A 17,134-nucleotide genomic window follows, 5' to 3' on the forward strand; every position below is an offset into this window, starting at 1 on the left:
TGAAAGGAGATAAGGAGAGATGACAGCTCGCTGATTACAATAAACTGTTAGATTAAACATCCTGCTCCCACTTGACCACTTCTTACCGCCTTCTCATCCTGGCTACTCCTAAGCTTGTAGGGAGGGAGAGAGAGGAGAAGTGGTGTGGTTTTGATGTCCTCACAGTTTATTTTGTGCGTGCGGCAGCACTTCACTTTGCTGAATTGGGGCCGGTCTAGCAAGCAGCTGTCTGCCTCACTGACCAGCACCATCTCTTCCCCTGCTTGTGTCCATCTGTCATCTCCTGTCCTACTCGCACACTTCAAGATCCTGGAGGAATGGACACCCTTTCTTTTTTATACCGTGTGTTTGCAGAGCATCCTCCTCAGTCGCTGGTCTGTATCAGCGCCTAATAAATAACACCCATGGTGACTGGGATGAAGATGGCTGAGTGTGCAAAGAGCTGAGCCACGTCACCAATCCTTGCATGGGCACCTGGGGAGAGGGCACGTGGCCACAGCTGGCTCTGTGCGTGGTCGGGAGGGGACCAGCACTGGCTGGGAAGCTGAGGAGCAGGCAAGCTCTGCCCAGAGGAGCCTGCCCTCAGGGTTTGCTCGTTTGTGTAGTTCTTTGGTTGTGACTCAGTGGGAGCAAGCCCTGAAAAAGAGGAGTGAAATGACCATTGGTGCAAATCCGGTTCATCTGTTCATTTGTAATCATTTTTTCAAGAGGGAGAAAAATTATTTTAATTTGGCAGAAGGCTCCCGGCATAGGGACTGTGGGTCTGAATAGCCTGCCCTGTCTGTAAAGGTCAGTGGAACAGTATCTACCACAGACTGAGCTTTCTGAAATAAGCTGGTACAGAAGTACCAATGTTTCTCACTATGATGTGTTGGAACTTATTAGGCAGCGCTTCTGCCATTCAGATTTGTTCATACGATGATTTCTGATCGGAAAAGCTATGTGGTGCTCTGGAGCACGAGAGGTTGTCGTAAGCCAGTTGTTTTTTCCCCAGGAAGGATGTCCGAGCTGTATCCTCAGGCATCTGCTATCTTCTAGCAGTATTTCTGTAGGAGAATGAAGATGTTGCATATTCAAAGAAATAGGAGCATTGTTTTTAGGAAGGGAATTCCATTGTAAATGGAGCTTTGGAGCTGAAAAGATGGGCCCAGGAAAGATGCTGTAGATGTGGACAGTGGCAATGTGAAGAGAAATAGCCGATGGCTGATGCATAACCAGACTCCAGCTTCTAATGCAGTGTGGGTTTCGCTGTTGTGGAAGTGCTCTGAGGCTCTGTGAAATACAGGCACGGTCCATAGCTGGATTGAATGGCCAGAAAATATATGCTGATAATGATGCAGCATCTCCCTCAGGCTTGGTAGGACCAGAGGAACGTATCATGTACATGGCCTTTGGCTGTACCTGTGACTCTATCCCACTCCTTGAAAAATCAGTGTCCTTATCCATGGGCTAGGGAATGGAGATGAAATTGCCGAAACCATGGTAACAGATACAGCTCTTAAAACCCTCTCCTGTCCCGTGGGGAGGGAGTGCTGCTGTCCCTTAGAGGACCTTGACATGACTCAACGCATGGCAGATCTGCGCAGGGGATATATGCTTTAAGATGCTGCGATCAGTTCTGCAAATGCTCATTTGCCAGAAGAGGGGAAAAAAAAAACCCAACAGCTTCAGTAATTAGAAGGCAAGAGTCCTCCCTGAGAAAGGAGGTGGGACGGTGTCAGCCACGGTGTCACCCCGGCAGAAGCACACTGTGAAAGGTGCGACCCAGCCATTGTCTGCGTGCTGACGGGGAGCGATGGGATAAAGATTAAGGGGAGCTAAAGGCTGAGTGACCTGGTTACTTCCCTGTTTTGTCTTGAGAGACGACAAAAGAGTTCCTGGCCTGCCCAGGGGCTCCTCGCTTCCTCCGCGCAGTGCTTTCCAGCCTTACTTGGGCTCCCGCATCACCCGAGGACATCTGCACAGGTTATTTCTCATGCTTCCTCTAAAGAGCGCTCAGCAAAAGTGCTCTGATTCAGCAAAGCACATAGCTGTGCCCATAAATCCCTTTTATTTCAATGTGACATAAGCAAGTGTTTAAGTGGCTTACTGTATCAGAGCTGAAATGAAAAACCGTCTCCTACGGTCCGTAAGTCCATTTACAATGTCAAGCAATAACTCTCAGGCGAACTTTAAAGCTGAGAACACCGCGTCTTAACCTCAAAACACTCGGCGCTTGAGCCATGTAGTTAGAATTAAATCTAATTCCGACGCCGCATTTTAAACCAACCAGGGTATTACCCGGCAGACGCCTAAATCACCGCTCTGAGAGCGGCCGGCCTCGGAGGCCTGATTTCACTTATATCCTGAGATAAGAAAGTCCTTTCCTGGACAGGCCAGCTTCCTCACCAGAACAGACGTTGTGCTGGTTTATGTCACGTATTGTTTTCTTTCTTAAAAGTAATACAGATCTAAATCTTTTCAAATACAATGGGAAGCAGGACATCTCATGCCCTCCCTGCCTTCTGATGTTGATGCAGGAGAAGCAGGCATTCCCAACGCACACTTTTCACTACATTTGACTCTTTCACCCTCGTTACACTTTCCACTCCCTTTCTTGGCCAGAAAATAAACCAGTTGCCAGCTTAAAAATATATCAGCTTCCAAGCATTTTCCCCGTTATTTACAAGGCAGGAGTGGAGGGTGCAGGAGCTTTGCTGTGGTTGGTCAGAGCATCCTCTGAGTTCTGGAGCTGAGGCTGACCTCAGGGAGGTGACACAGTTTTCAGTATTATTTATTATTTTTGGTCTACAGGATTCACTGGCCACAGATGTCTTAAACCTTACAGATTTGCAACCCCTTCCTTTCTCAGGAAAGGTGTGTTTTGATAAACCTTGACTCAGCTGGTCAGTTGTGCAGGTGGTTCAACGTGGGCACCTGCTTAGGGCCAACGTTTTTAGGTCAAGAACACACCAGAGCTCTTAGAATCATAGAATCTTAGAATCTTTAAGGTTGGAAAAGACCCCCAAGATCATCAAGTCCAACTGTCAACCTAACACTACCATGCCTACTAGGCTATGTCCTGAAGTGCTACATGTTCTTTGAACGCCTCCAGGGATGGTGACTCCACCACTTCCTTGGGCAGCCTGTTCCAGTGCCTGGTCACTCTTTCAGTAAAGAAGTGTTTCCTAATATCCAACCTAAACCTCCCCTGCTGCAGCTTGAGGCCGTTTCCTCTCCTCCTATCACAAGATATTGGGGAGAAGACCCACCTAATAATGACACCCACCTAATAATGATAATAATGAATAAATAATTGTGCAATCGAAATCGTCCAGCTGCTCCTCCTCCCACCGGCTTGGGGCTCTTCCCTGCAGTCAGCGCTTTCATGCAGATGAGGTTTAACTGAGTCAGGGGATGGGGTTTCCATCCTCTCCTGCCAGACTTCCCTGCACAGCCTCATAGACCTGGTAGATCAGCTCCTGCCTGAAGATGACCACAAGTCCTGGTGAGAGAGGAGAGCTGCAGTCCTGTTCATCACTCCGTATGGAGCAGATGACAAGCGGTTTGCACTGGCCATTAAGGAGCATTTTGCAGTGTGGTGAAACCACTTGATCCATGTGGAACCATTGCAACCAGAGGGTCACATCCTACGAGAAGTGGAAGGTGAATGGCTGGGACAGCCTGCAGCCTCATCCCACCTTACGTGGGACTATTCATCCATACTATGCTATCCATCTGTATGCCAAAGTGATGCCCAAAGGCTGCAAAAGTGCCACGATCACCAAAAAACATAGCAAAAAATAAGCCCCCTCACGTCTATGTTAATAAGACAACAGGTAGACAATCTTCCTGGAGGCCAACTTCCCACTTTTAACACCCAAGATAACTTGCCCTGTATGCAAACTTCTCCTGAGCTAACTCATCTTAGCCAAACTGTGTGAAGAACATATTTATTTTGTGAGGTTTTTCTCCTTTTTTTTTTTCCCCTAGGATTAACTTATTTTCCAGATAATAATCACTTCAGGGCAAGTTCTGTAGTTTTATCCCATGTTTGCACATTATATACAAGGGCCGTGATCCATCATTTGGGTTGCCAGTCCCTAATGCGGCCCAAGGAAATAAATATCAACGGCAGAATTGAAATGGGATGCTCAGAGGGAAAGAGGATAAAAGATCTCTGGCGTCTTTGGACAAGGACAAGCAGCATGGTCCTGGGGCAGGTTCTTCATCAACTTTCAAGCATAGTCAGGCTTCAAGAAAACCATGATGTATCCTGGGAGGGTCTCGCTTCCTCTGGAAGACCTCTGTATTTACTCTGTTCGCTATGCACAAAGGACACAGCATGGTCTTAGGGAAGAGGAACTAAATTATCTGCCAGGGCAATCTTTTACTAATGATGGACTCTGCAGGCTTTTATAAGTCACACCAACTTCTCTGCAGGGACTCCTGGTCACCTTCTAGTTCATTCCTTGCTACGTACTGCGGCAAGCACCGTGAGTCATCATCGTAACAACCACGTGGCACTAAAGTACACAGCAATAGATTATTATTTTTTTTTCCCCAAAGATGTTAGCACGTCTGTTAATCTCTCCTACATTTGACTTTTAATTCCCTGTAAACATACATAAAAATCAATTTTTTGTAGAGTTTCACACTTCAAACATGGCATATTTTCAGCAAACTGTTCTAGATATCACTCGTTTGTGCATGCAGACAGGGTGGTAATTACATGAGAGCATCCAAGTCTTCTGGGAAAGCATTTGCAGGAGGTTTGGTTTAGTTATAGAGGAGAACAGGATGATTTATGTGCTACTGAAACTAGTGTGATTTGCTGGAGAAAAAAAAAAATCAATGTAGGTTCACAGGAAGATGACCAAAGTGACCCAAGGCAGCGGGAGCAGTAGTATGTGTGAAATATTTTTAAAGGACAAATTAAGATTTAAGGCTCAAAGTGTCCTTTTAGTGCTCATTGAGTGTTTTGTATCCACGGTATCGCCAAGCGTTCGTAGGTGTGAGCGGTAATAGCCCTGATCAATGGAGCCAAGGCACTGGGCAGTGCATCACTCAGATATTCTGTAACACAGTGGGTCAATAGGTAGCACTGAGCGGTGTTATATGTGATGCATAATAGAAAACACACTTGCAAAAGTCATTCCAGATGAAAAAAAAAATGTAAAATGTTAATATATTTTTTTTCCTTCTTGTTTTGCATAACACTCTAAGAAGTGATATGCTTCCAGTGGAAAAATATGTCACCGGGTTGTTTCCAGCCACTGCTAATCAGCGGGTTTGACATATATTTGATGTTGAGAGCCAGGGCTGCGGCTGGTGCCCGGGCTGGGCAGCCGCCAGCGGTTCTGCCTGAGCTGCAGCAGCTGATGGGGTCGGTGCTGGGTGGACATCATCCCCCAGCGGGGTTTCAGAGGAAGGATGGGGTGAGATGCAGAGCACAGTCAAACGACAAGCGGCTGACTCATCCTCAGAGATGCGGGTGGTTTTTTTAGAAATAGGTCCTGGTTGCAAAAATATGGTTTGACCGTTTCTGCTCCTGCTGTGTTCGGGACGTCTGAACTGGGACATCTCCCACGGGCTCTGCCTGTGCACCTGGATGGGTGAGGAGCATGAAGGCATGATAGCTCCTGATGCTGAGCACCCGCATGTCTGGTGAGGACTAGAGCTAAGACCAGCCCCACTCTGGGCTCAAGCTCAAGGGAAAACTGCCTCCTGTACACATAACCTGGGCTTTTATACTCCCATTCATCTTCTGAGTAATGCCAGGACTTTGCATCACCTGCACTGAGCATGCTTTGGCTATTGGTGCAGGAAGACCGGGTCCTCGCTGCATCAGGACACCTCACAACACAACAAATACGGACATCCCGAAACCTCTGCACAGGGGAAACCTGGAATAACGCCTCGACTTGAGCCTGTCTTTGTACCAGACGCCTCTGCCTTTTATGAGCTGAGGAAAGATGTTGCCTTCTGGAAGACACACCAACTCTTTAATAGTGTGCGGAATGGATGCGGAAGAGTTAAGGATGGGAAGCGAAGAGCGAACAGCCTGACGCAACGTCTGCAAACTCAGTGGCTGGATCCGATACCCCCGAGCTCTATGCTCCCAGGATTTGCTACCAGTTTTGAAGCAGCCTTCTGCCACGCACGCCATCGGCTGTGCCTGCAAGAGAGGACTGGGAAAGCGAGGACACAGCCCGGTGCTTTTAGATTTGCAGATTGCCCCCAGAATCACCACCAGCACTCCCAGAGCATTTCGGAAAGCATCTTCCATGGTGCAACGCAAGGGCAAAGCAGATTCAGTGCTTTCCTCCAGCTCTCCACGGTCTTAGTGAGGCACAAGTCTCCTTCCTACCCCACTCCCATCACCTGCAGCACAAGCCCAGGTGATACGTTTGATGGCTGTGTCACCACCCCATGCAGGGCTGCAAAGCATCCCAGGAAGTCCAGACCATGTCAGACAGTACTTTTTTTTTTTTTTCCAGTTTTTTGTCTTTCCAGTTCAGAATTGCAGAAGGCCGTGGAAGTTACCTTCCAAATTTATTTTCCGGTGTGCTTCCACGCTGCAAAAGTGTGTGCACAAAGCACACACTGTACCTGATTATACGTCCCCTAAATCATCCATGTCACCCTGAGTGCCCCATTTCCCTGGTACCACTGTGGTGGTACACAAGCACACACATGTTGAGATGATGGACATCTTCCCAAGACCCTACCTGAGGATAGCCAGGAGAGATACCATCCACAGAAAGCAAGGACAAAACTGATTTTTAAAGGTGGAAAGAGCTCAGTCCATGCCTCCCTCTCCAGGACAGGCACTGAGTTTCAGCTTCAGGTTTTGTACTGGCTTTCCCAGCTGCTCGCTTGATGCAGCAGCTTTCCACCTCCAGCCTGTCCTCCATAAAGCCGGTGGGAAAGCAGCAGAGCCAGCTCCGCTATCTGCAAAGCCCTTCCCGGCACGAAATCTTTCATCTTGAATGGACGGGACGCGAACAGCACTTGCAGCGTGTGTGGTACGGCTGCAGCTACGTTCGATCCCACGCGGTCAGGAAACCCAAACAAGGGTGGATTTATTTTGGTTGGGAGATCTGGGAACTTCTAAGAAAAAAAAATATATAACACAGAGACTGAGCCTTGCGGGTTGGCAAGCCCGACAGCCATTGTCAAAATGTTACGCGTTACATGTGGAAGTGTATGCACAAAGGATTTCTGTAGCCAAAATGGGAATATCAACCTCTTTCTGGTTTGTAGCTTTCTAGGAGATTTTCACTGGACCCTTTTACAGCGAATTTAAGTAAAAAACCAGTCAGCTTGCCTCCCTTTTTTTCTGCCCTCAAAGACTTTTCCCAAAGATGACTGCACTAGGTCACACCACATTCCACCAGTGCAGATGAAAAGGTCATTTTGCTACCCACTAGTGATCTTTTCTTGAGGGTGGGACACAGCAACTGTTTAACACCATATGAAAACTTCACACAGCAGCTCAGGAAAAGAGCAGAAGGACGGTGTATCTGCTAGGGAAGGAGGCAGAGGGGGTTGTAAGCAAGAACATCGTTAACTGGACTGGAAGTCAGATGGTCCCTGCTCCCCTGGTTTCCCTTGCGCGCTAAGGCTGGGCAAGGGCTGAAGTCCCACCCCACCCCGTAGAGATGCACCCAGGGTACCTGACACTGTGCATGGGCCCACAGGGAAGCATAACACAGCCATGAAGCAGGGATGCTCTGGGAGGTGGAGGAACATCAGGCTCTTCTACTACTTGTTTTGGCAGGCAGCCTACTAGAACCCAATGTCGGAAAGGAATAAGCCTTCACACCATCGACCTGTGAGTAGGTGGAGCGCAAAGGTGACTTGGAGCAGAAAGATGTAGGATCAAACCCTACGTGTCTGCGATTCATCAACATGAAATTGCTCCTAGAAGTTCGGAGCTGATCAAATATCTGGCTGGGACAACTTCTTAGTGTCACATCAGAGAGAAAAGTAAAGTCATTTTTGGTCCTTACTGGGATTCATCTCCAGAGCAGAAGACAAAGGCTCCGCAACTCATTGTGCAGCCTCAGAATATTTGTTTGTGGCTTTCTAGGAAACAGCACTTATTGAAATTTATGGGAGGGCTGAGGATTAAGTTGTTAAAAAACTGTAAGAAGCAGAAATATCAGGGGATGCTATCAGATGCAGTGGTCCCCAAGGCCACGCTGGGCAATCCACTGCCACTTTAGGGAACCGTTTGGCCTGGGAGAGGCTGGGACAAACTGGGATTTGGAGTTAGAGGAGGCTTGCAAGCAATTCAACCGCAGCTTAACCTTGTCAGACCTTGCTGCCTGCTGGGCTGCTGTGCTCTGCTTGCACTGGGTCTGCAGGGCAATCCGCATCTCCAGCCGCTGGAAGGAGCATGCCAGCAAGGATGACTGGAGATTGGCGCTGCTGAGTGACCTTGGGATCCAGCTGTGCACCCCAGCTGACCCATCCTGTGATGAAGCATGGGGACCTCGGGGAGCCACCGTCGCCTGCTCTTATGGCTCACCCCACAGCACTGCCTCCCCCCAGCTTCCCAAGAGGTGGGGCATTTGCAGGATGGCTCCCAGCTCAAAGGAGATTTTGGGTGCAGTTCAGAGGCACAGGAGTACTGACTGCCTCAAACCTAGTGGGTTTTGAAAGAAAGGCAGCCAGGGTCCCTGAGAGCTGAGCGCGAGCACGGCCCCGTGCCTGCCAGCAGCCTTTACTTGTCCCAGCGATCCAGCCCAGCCCTGCTTAGCTCACAAGAGGTGGGGCACACTGTGCCTCACTGTGCCTCACTGTGCATCTTCAGGGGGCTAAGCCCTGACCACACGTGTGGTTGGTGTTGGATGAACACGCTCCTTTTATACCTTCCCTCTGTGTCTCCCCCTCCCACAATGCAAATTCTCCTTCACAGTCCTACCAGACTGGGACTTGAGACTCCAGTCACTCACCAGCCCCTTTCAAATTCTGCTTCATACAGCTTTTTCTCCCCCACCCATACCACACAGTTTTACTTTGCCTTTGCCATCTGTTAAGCTGCATTCAAACCTTCTGCTGATACTCACACAGCAAGTAACAGTAGGGATAGGTATGACGGTAATTACCTGTGATACGTGAGACTAGACTCGGTGACTTGGGAAGGCTTTCCCAGTCTTACATCCCTACTAACAACACCCAACGCACAAACCAAAGCTCTTGACTCGGCTAAACAATTTGACACAATCTCTGTGGAAGATGGTCTCTGCACCAAGTGAATCTGCATTGGCCATACGGCTGAGTGACCCAATCATAGAATCATAGAATGGTTTGGGTTGGAAGGGACCTTTAAAGGCCATCTAGTCCAACCCCTCTGCAAGAAGCAGGGACATCTCCAACCAGATCAGGTTACTCAGAGCCCCATCCAACGTTGAATGCTTCCAGAGTTTCAATGCTGTGACCACAGGTATCACCAAATATTGACTTGTATTTTTAATGCAATAACCAATTCAGATGCAAGACAACGGGACCACCAGAAACCATCTACCAGGAGAAATGGGTAGCTTGCCCCAAAGGGTTACAAGTGGCTCACTAGTGTATCTATGCTCAAATAATGGCAGAAATTCTGTATTTCTAGCCTGGGCATTTAAAAAAAAAATCTAACAATGAAATGTTTATTTTACATGTGCATAAATCCACATGCTCTGCCCCACTGCCACACTTATTTCCACTGTGGGAACTGATTTGGATGGGGCCACTTGCAGTGTGAAGGATGACCATTGCCAACTCCTTCACCCTTTTTGGTCTTCAGAGAGACACAGTTGACCTTAGCAGCAGCATGAGGTGGTGCTGAGCTGAAGACCCTTCGAAATATCATAGAACCACAGAATGAATCACAGAATGGTTTGCGTTGGAAGGATCTTGAAGATCATCTAGTTCCAGCCCTGCTGCCAAGAAGCAATATATTCTTGGCTCCCCACGGCTTCTGCCACAGCCCCCCTCACTCAGAGCTACACCCTCCACGAGCAGCTCTCCCTCCTGCAGCACATGGCACATCCCTGCCTTGCACTGGTACCGAAAATCTCCTTAAAAATACTGATATTTGGAAGAGGATAAGCTACCGGTAACTTGTGCCAGGAAGGTCAAGGCAAGCAGCTGTGAGCCACCAAGCCGAGGTGGTGCACCATCGTGGGGTCAAGTGATGTGCCTCCTGCCGGGCCCTCTGCCATGGCAGCAAGGAGAAAGGGGATCAGGCTGAGAGTTTTAGCTCCGTGAGAGCTCTCTGGTGCCTGGCAGGCAACTCTAGGCAGGGAAAATGGCACAGACACCCACGCTGGTGATGGCCCCCTCCATGCACGAACAAGGGATGTTCATCAGACCCTGGGGGCCAATCTAGAGATATCTGAGTCCGAGACACCCCGATACCCATCTGGCACTGGGCAGAGCTGGTATTCACCCTCTCTTGCTACCCAAGGCACTGGGAAAGCCCAGCTCAGCCGTGCCTGTGGAGCACGGTGCACGGCACAGGCACCACACCCCCTTTTCGGCAGAAAGGGCTAGCGGTGCCAGGTTTTTTGTTCAGGACACTGTTTTAAAACCCCAAACCAAACCAACAAGCTGGGAGTTCAGCTTTCCCTGTGACCTGGCTTGCCTAGGAGAGGAGATTTGCTAGCTTGCTCCCGCATCTGTGTATGTTGTATGGCTAAACCGCTGCCAGGGCTATTATTAGAAACAATTGTCTCTCCTGGAAATTTTATGTAGAGGCTTGAAACAACTTTTCTTCTGCCCTCCCCAGCAGTGAGCGGGCTAACAATGCGGCCGAGAAACCCTCCTTACGCGGAGCATGTCTGCAAGGCGTGTGGATACACCCAGACAGGCACAGTTTGGAAACAGAGCTATTTATTTGTCTTTTCTAGCCCTGGATCCGTAGCAACTTTTCTGCCCCTGATTTAGGAAAAAGTGCACAGGGGAAAGGAAAACCAGGCCGGGGGCTTTCCCCTTGGCCAAGCCCCCCAGCTCTGCATGAAACTTGCTGCAGCCATTTGGAAAGGGAAGGAGCGGTCCATCTTAGCAGTCAGTGGGGACAGGCATTCAGACTGCCGGGGTGGAGGGGGGAAGAAATCATAGCACCGGCTTCTCTCCCCCACACCCTCTCTCCTTCTCTTTCCCGGAAAAAAAAAAAAAAAATTAAAAAAAAAATCCCAGCCGCCGAGCTCATCTCCCTTACTCGCCCACCAAATTCGGGGGGGGTGGGTGGGTGGTTTTTATTATTTTTTTTTTTTTTTGGAAAGGATAGAGAAAGCAGATGCTGCCCACATTTGAGATAAATGGAGGGAGGGGGGCGTGGAGCAACCCGCACACTGCGGCTGGGCTTTCCCCGCGGGGCCGGGGCTGGAAGGGGAACCCCCGCCCGCCTCCCCTCCCCTCGGCAGACAAAGACCCCCGTTACCTTCTCCCGCTGCCTCGGCGGCTCCGGCGGCCCCTCAGCTCCGAGCCCGGGACGAGAGCATCCCCGCAGGCCGCGGCTCTACCGCACCGCATCCATCGCCCGCCTCTCCGCCGCGGGATGCGGGGCCGGCGCGGCCCTTTCCCCTCCCTCCGCTTCCCTCCCCCGCTCCCCCCGGCCCTCCTAGGGCGGTCCCATGCTCCGTGCCGGGATGCTGTAACCTCTCCTTTTCTCCTTCTCCTTCCTTTTCCCTTCCTCCCGGAGCCCGGTTCCTGCGCGGCCACCGCCGCGCTGCGAGGCTGGAGCCGGGGGAGGGAGGAGGAGGAGGAGGAGGGGGAGGAAGGAGGAGGAAGGAGGGAGGAGGGCAGCGAGCGGCAGTTGGCGCTGGGTCATGTGAAACAGATGAACCCGGCTCGGGCCTGCCAACATCTGGGCTCCCCCTCGCCTCCGAGAGGAGGATGAAGGGATGGAAGGAGGGAGGGAGGGAGGGAGGGAGGAAGGAGGCGGGGGTGGGGGGGCATTCATCCCCCCTCCACCCCACGTGTGAACACCTTGAGACGATAACGGAGAGGGGCGAGAGCAGCGGGGATGCTCCGAGTGCCCACGCAGCCCCGGCAGGGAGGAGGGGGAGGGTAGCGAGGGCCCCAGGCACCCGTGGGGCTGGAGGGCACCCCGTGACCCCGCCGGGTATTTCCCCCGTGCGCCCGGCTGGCAGAAGGGTGCAGCTTGTGATGGTGTAAAAGCACATCCCCCAACAGAAGATGCTGCCCATGCAGCATCCTTCCAGCCTGCGCCAGCGTTATCCCTCACGCAAGGGTTTGCTATGCAATAATTAGATCAGTCGAGAAGGACAACGTGTGTGAGCCTTCAAAAAAATGCCTTTTTTTTTTTTTTTTTTGGTTTAAACAAGCACATTGCGAAGCACCCACGCCACGAGGCCTGCGGTCAGAGCTCCGGCTTGCTGCTACTGCTTTGCCTCCCCGTCCGTATTTTCTTTCTGGGACTGGGGTTCCCACCAGGTAAAACCCTGAGGTTGCCATTGTGCCACACTCTGGGACAGGCTGGCTGGGAAAAAGTCTGCTTTGGGAGGGGAGGGGGGCAGGTGAGCCCTTCCCTTCATTTGTTTTTAGTTGGCATTTATGCCACCACGAGTCTGCTCATGAGAATGGAGCTGGGGCTTATGCAGGAGGTAGGAAATTTCCCCTTTGCCCTGTAGGAAGATAATAGAATCATAGAATCATAGAATGGGTTGGAAGGGACCTTTAAAGGCCATCCAGTCCAACCCCCCTGCAAGGAGCAGGGATGTCTCCAGCCAGATCAGGTTGCTCAGAGCCCTGTCCAACCTGGCCTTGAGTGTTTCCAGGGATGGGGCATCCACCACCTCTCTGGGCAACCTGTTCCAGTGCCTCAGCACCCTCACTGTAAAAATTTTTTTCCTAATATCTAATATCCTGAATCTACCTCCCTTTATTTTAAAACCATTGTCCCTTGTCCTATCGCAGCAGGCCCTGCTGAAGAGTTTCTCCCCATCTTTCCCGCTCTCCCAACATGGTGGTGGTGAATGAACGGGATGCCTGATTTTAGCTGGGGCTGTTCCTGCGTTTAGTCTGCTGCAGCCAAAGTACAATAGCCAAATACTAGAGCTATTGGGTATTGGGTACATACAATTTGGCTATTGGGTACAATAGCCAAATACTAGAGCACAGGCACAGTTACCTCTCCTGTCTTTAAGGGCACAGACATTATAAAAACGGGGCTGCGCTTGCAACCGTGGGCAGGTTCACCTAATCAGCTCGCTCCACCCAAAGGGTTGGCTTTGGTTAAGGGGATAAATACAGAGGCAGTTCCCGCCTTTGGCTGCTGAGCATTAAGAGCAAGAGGCTGAGGTGGCCCAAGTCTGCCCTGGATGTAATCTCAAGGTCAGGACACAGTGACAAAAGGCAGCAAATATCCCCATCTCTGCCCCAGGAAAAGCTGAGGGACCTCAGCTACATTGCAAAGGTAAAGCTTGGGGTTTTCTGGGCACATCTAATCCACCCCTAGATCTGTCATCCCTGAGGGACAAACCACCAAAACACAAACTTCAAAACCTCCTGGAATGTTAAACCCATAATTTCAGAGAGGGGTAAAACTTCCAGTTGCCTCCTAAATTCTGTTTTGCTCTTTTCCTTCAACGGAGGTCACAACATATCTCAAGCAGGTTCTACCATCTTCAGTGGCGGTGGCGAAGAAGGGTAAATGTAAACCTCAGTCTTGGCCACCCTGAAACTTGCTCAGGACTAGCAATGAAAAATCAACTTCCCAGGCTGTCTTTCACCGAAATAGGAGGTGAAGCTGCTTCAAAGGTGCACTCACCATGCAGGTGCCTGCTTGTGCTTGTTGCTCTACAGGAATATGCCAAGGCAACGGACTTTGCCTGTGGGCTAGGAAGATCCTTCAACTAGCAAAGCCTCAAGGCAATTTCCCCACCCACCGCTGCATGGCACATGTTGCCCTTCCAGGTAACTCATCCTCTTCTGGCAGGATCTGCCTCCAAAGCCAGAGCAGAGCCGGGGTGTGGTGCGGCATTATTCAGCTGGCGATAAAAGAACTTGCTTGGTGGGTTAAAGAAGCAGTGACAGAGATTGGAAAGTAATTTGCTTCACGCATGGTAGCAAAAACTGGAAAGCAAGGTCCACTCTGCCCAGAATTGCAATTTTCAGCTTTCAGTGCAGGTGTGGGGAGTTTCATTAGACTTAGCTTGAAATTACAGGCTCCCTACAACAGCTCAGTCTCTTCCTTTGGCACAAAGCCTGGAAAAAGAGGCATGAGTTTTCGGGTGGTCTGGAGACACCAGGAAAGCACCCTTTCTCCTGTCCAGTATTATGGTGGGGTTGTCTACCAGATGTGCCCAAAGAGCATTCCATTACTGTGTGATCCTAGTGATGTCCTTCAACATCCTTGGCACATCAGTTGGTTTATGTCACAGGGCAGGACCCGAGTCACGAACAAATTGACTGTCAGGTTTCATGTCGTGGAAACTGGGGTAGAAATGGATGGGGAGCTCCTGGGTTTCCCAGGGGCAATGGCTCAGCACCTCTGCAGCCTTTGAGCCCCACCATGCAGAAAGACTGGATCATCACACTTGTGAAACCACAACCTGCATCCTGTTCAGATCCCTTGTAAGGACATGACCTTTCCTACCCATCCAGGACCACATGCACAACACTCTCCCAAAATAAAGGACAATATGGTTTGGTACAAAGGGTTAAAATTTTCTACTATAATGGGATATATTCCTGCTACATTTCCTTAATCCTCTAATTCATGATCCAACATTTGTAATAAAAATAAACTACTCATCTGAGTGAAGGTAACATCCTCTAGGTACCTGATGGTGCTCACAAAGAACATAGAAACGGGGTTTGTTTCTTATAACATGGAAAGAGAGTGAAGGACTGTCCTTGCCAAGAGTTCGTCGTGAAAGTTCAACCAGAAAGAGTTTTTTTCCCCCAGAACTAGACAAGGAGTCTGCTCCAGACCTTCTCACTGTTCACTGCACACCTCTTTCCTTGAAACGTCCGAGCCAGCTCTGGGCTGACTCACTGCTAGCAGGGTGGTACCCTGAGCTGCAAGCGTAGCGAGGCGGAAGAGAGAGGGTCTGTGGAGGGTATAGACCAACATTTGCAGAACCTGCAGAGCAGCTGCAGATTGCAACAATAAGAAAACCTGTTTGAGGCAGAAGATTGAGAAATGCTGTCCCTAGCAAAGCCTCCAAGGGGAAGATCATGCTTTTAGCACCCATATACTTCCTTCCAGCTTTCACTTGCCCACTTCAGGTAAATCAATGAGCTGGGGCACCAGAGGACGTTAAAATGTCTCCTGGATGAAGAGTAACAGTTGTCTGCAGTTACACAGCATCCCTTGCAAAGCTCTGCAGCCAAAGTTAACTGATCCCTGCAGCACTCCTGTGAAGCAGAGGAGAGCTGCCAGCCTCATTTCACAGATGGGCAAACACACGTGGGTGCAGGATGGCACTCAGGGATACTCAGTGTGTGGGAAATCGAGCTAATAAACGGGGGGCACCACCCCATGGGGCAGGAGTACACTACTGGGACTGGTGTGTCCATACCTGGGACAGCTTTGGATGACCTTCTAGGTGCTGGTAGCCACAAGGCCACCAAAGCTGTGACCACCATCCCAAGGAGGACACCAAGCCTGATGGAGCATCATAATGCACACAGGGCTCACTGCTGCCTCAGCGAAACAGCTGCTGAAGCCCTCACCGGCTGGATTAAAGCCTGCAGAAGGATGTCTGTGTTGCAATCCAGAGGCAATGCCTTGTGCCACCCAGCGTTTGCTCTCCTTGTCTTCCTCTCCCAGACATATACACAATAATTCAGATTTCCTCAACAGCATCCTTTCAGGAAAAAAAAAAAGCGTTTGCCTCATGCACATTCCTCTCTAAATTTCCTAGCCATAATTCAGCAGCAGTAGCAAGAGTCCTTTTTTTCAAGAAACTTCTGCAATTTTGCAAATTCTCTGGAGTTGTCAATACCCAAACAATATGACCCGGTAAAAAACATTGAGTCTAGAAGCAGCAGAGCTGCTGTCATTGCAATGATTAGAAGCAGGCGATAGCTGCATCTCTTCCAAGCTGGTTCGTATCATGGCAAGTCCCAAAAAGAGAACAGTAACCCAAATATTTAACTTTGACATACACAGAGGGAAGCTTCCAGCAACCAGATGCCTCTGCGCCAAAATAGCAACACGCTGATTCCTTTTTATTTGGTCCTGATAACAAAGCAAGGAAGAAACACCATGGCCTTGTGCTGGAGAATTACTGTTGACAATTCATTTCCACTCTCGTTAGCAAAGATTAAAGTATCAAAATACTTTACAAGGAACGTGGTGATAGGACTGTTGGTGCCATCAAAATGTGTGAGCTGTTACATGAACATTTCTAGTATTTTCAGAAAAGCTTAATGAATATTGTCTATCCTAGAACTGCATTAATTAGCACTAACGGGTTGGAGGAGATGTCATGTCATGAAGTAATATTCACACTTAGGCAATGATTTGTATCCATAAGCGGTGCAATGCTTTACAAAAGTCACTGTTGTTCCCCTGCATGGGACATCTGAGACCCATGGAATTTGAGGGAAATGCTTTCAAAGAATATTTAGGATTTGTTGAAGGTATCTAACCGCCTACTCCTCTGTGAGAGGTGTTTAAGGGCCTAACTCCCATTGATTACACAACTCTAAATTCATAACATTTGAGTGGCAGTAAAAAATCAAAAAGCCCCAAAACTTAAAAAGCAACCTAAGTGACTTGGGAACTGCAATCCGTTTTCAGAGATGATATAATCCATTAGGCATGTGAATTTCTCTGTAAATCAACGCAGCTGACTTATTCTAACAATGACAAGGGTCATCCAGCCCCAGAAAATGAAATGTCAGGTTAGCCGATGGGTTAATTCATGCCGTTCCTCTGAAGTCCATAGCATACACTGTCTGTCTGCTCATGAGCTCTGATGTAGGTTGGCTGGAGAAAAAGGAATTGTCCTCACCTCTGTTCAGCTAAGACAATCTGTATCCTCCATACGTCAATGCTGGGAAGTTGAAAAGTGACTGACTTGACCCAACTGGTTGCCCAAGCCACCATGTTGCCCTCACCTGCTTCCATGGACCAGGGCCAGCAAGAGAGAGATGGAGGGTTGCATGTACCACTACCAAACCT

General features: G+C 49.5%; 1 protein-coding gene across 2 annotated transcripts in view; it reads right to left on the bottom strand.

Moving 5' to 3' along the window:
* Window positions 1-17,134, bottom strand: part of FRMD4A (FERM domain containing 4A) — a 223,853-nt gene that overhangs the window by 139,785 nt on the left and 66,934 nt on the right. Inside the window, exon 1 of one of the 2 annotated variants that reach the window (XM_086745347.1) lies at window positions 11,417-11,547. The exons of the other annotated variant lie outside the window; for it this stretch is intronic. The gene's annotated coding sequence lies outside the window, so the exon portion shown is untranslated. Of the gene's footprint in view, window positions 1-11,416; window positions 11,548-17,134 lie in introns of those variants that run through there. 2 annotated transcript variants of the gene reach the window in all.

This window comes from Chlamydotis macqueenii, chromosome 1, assembly GCF_036417535.1.
Source record: "Chlamydotis macqueenii isolate bChlMac1 chromosome 1, bChlMac1.mat, whole genome shotgun sequence".
Taxonomy (NCBI): Eukaryota; Metazoa; Chordata; class Aves; order Otidiformes; family Otididae; genus Chlamydotis; species Chlamydotis macqueenii.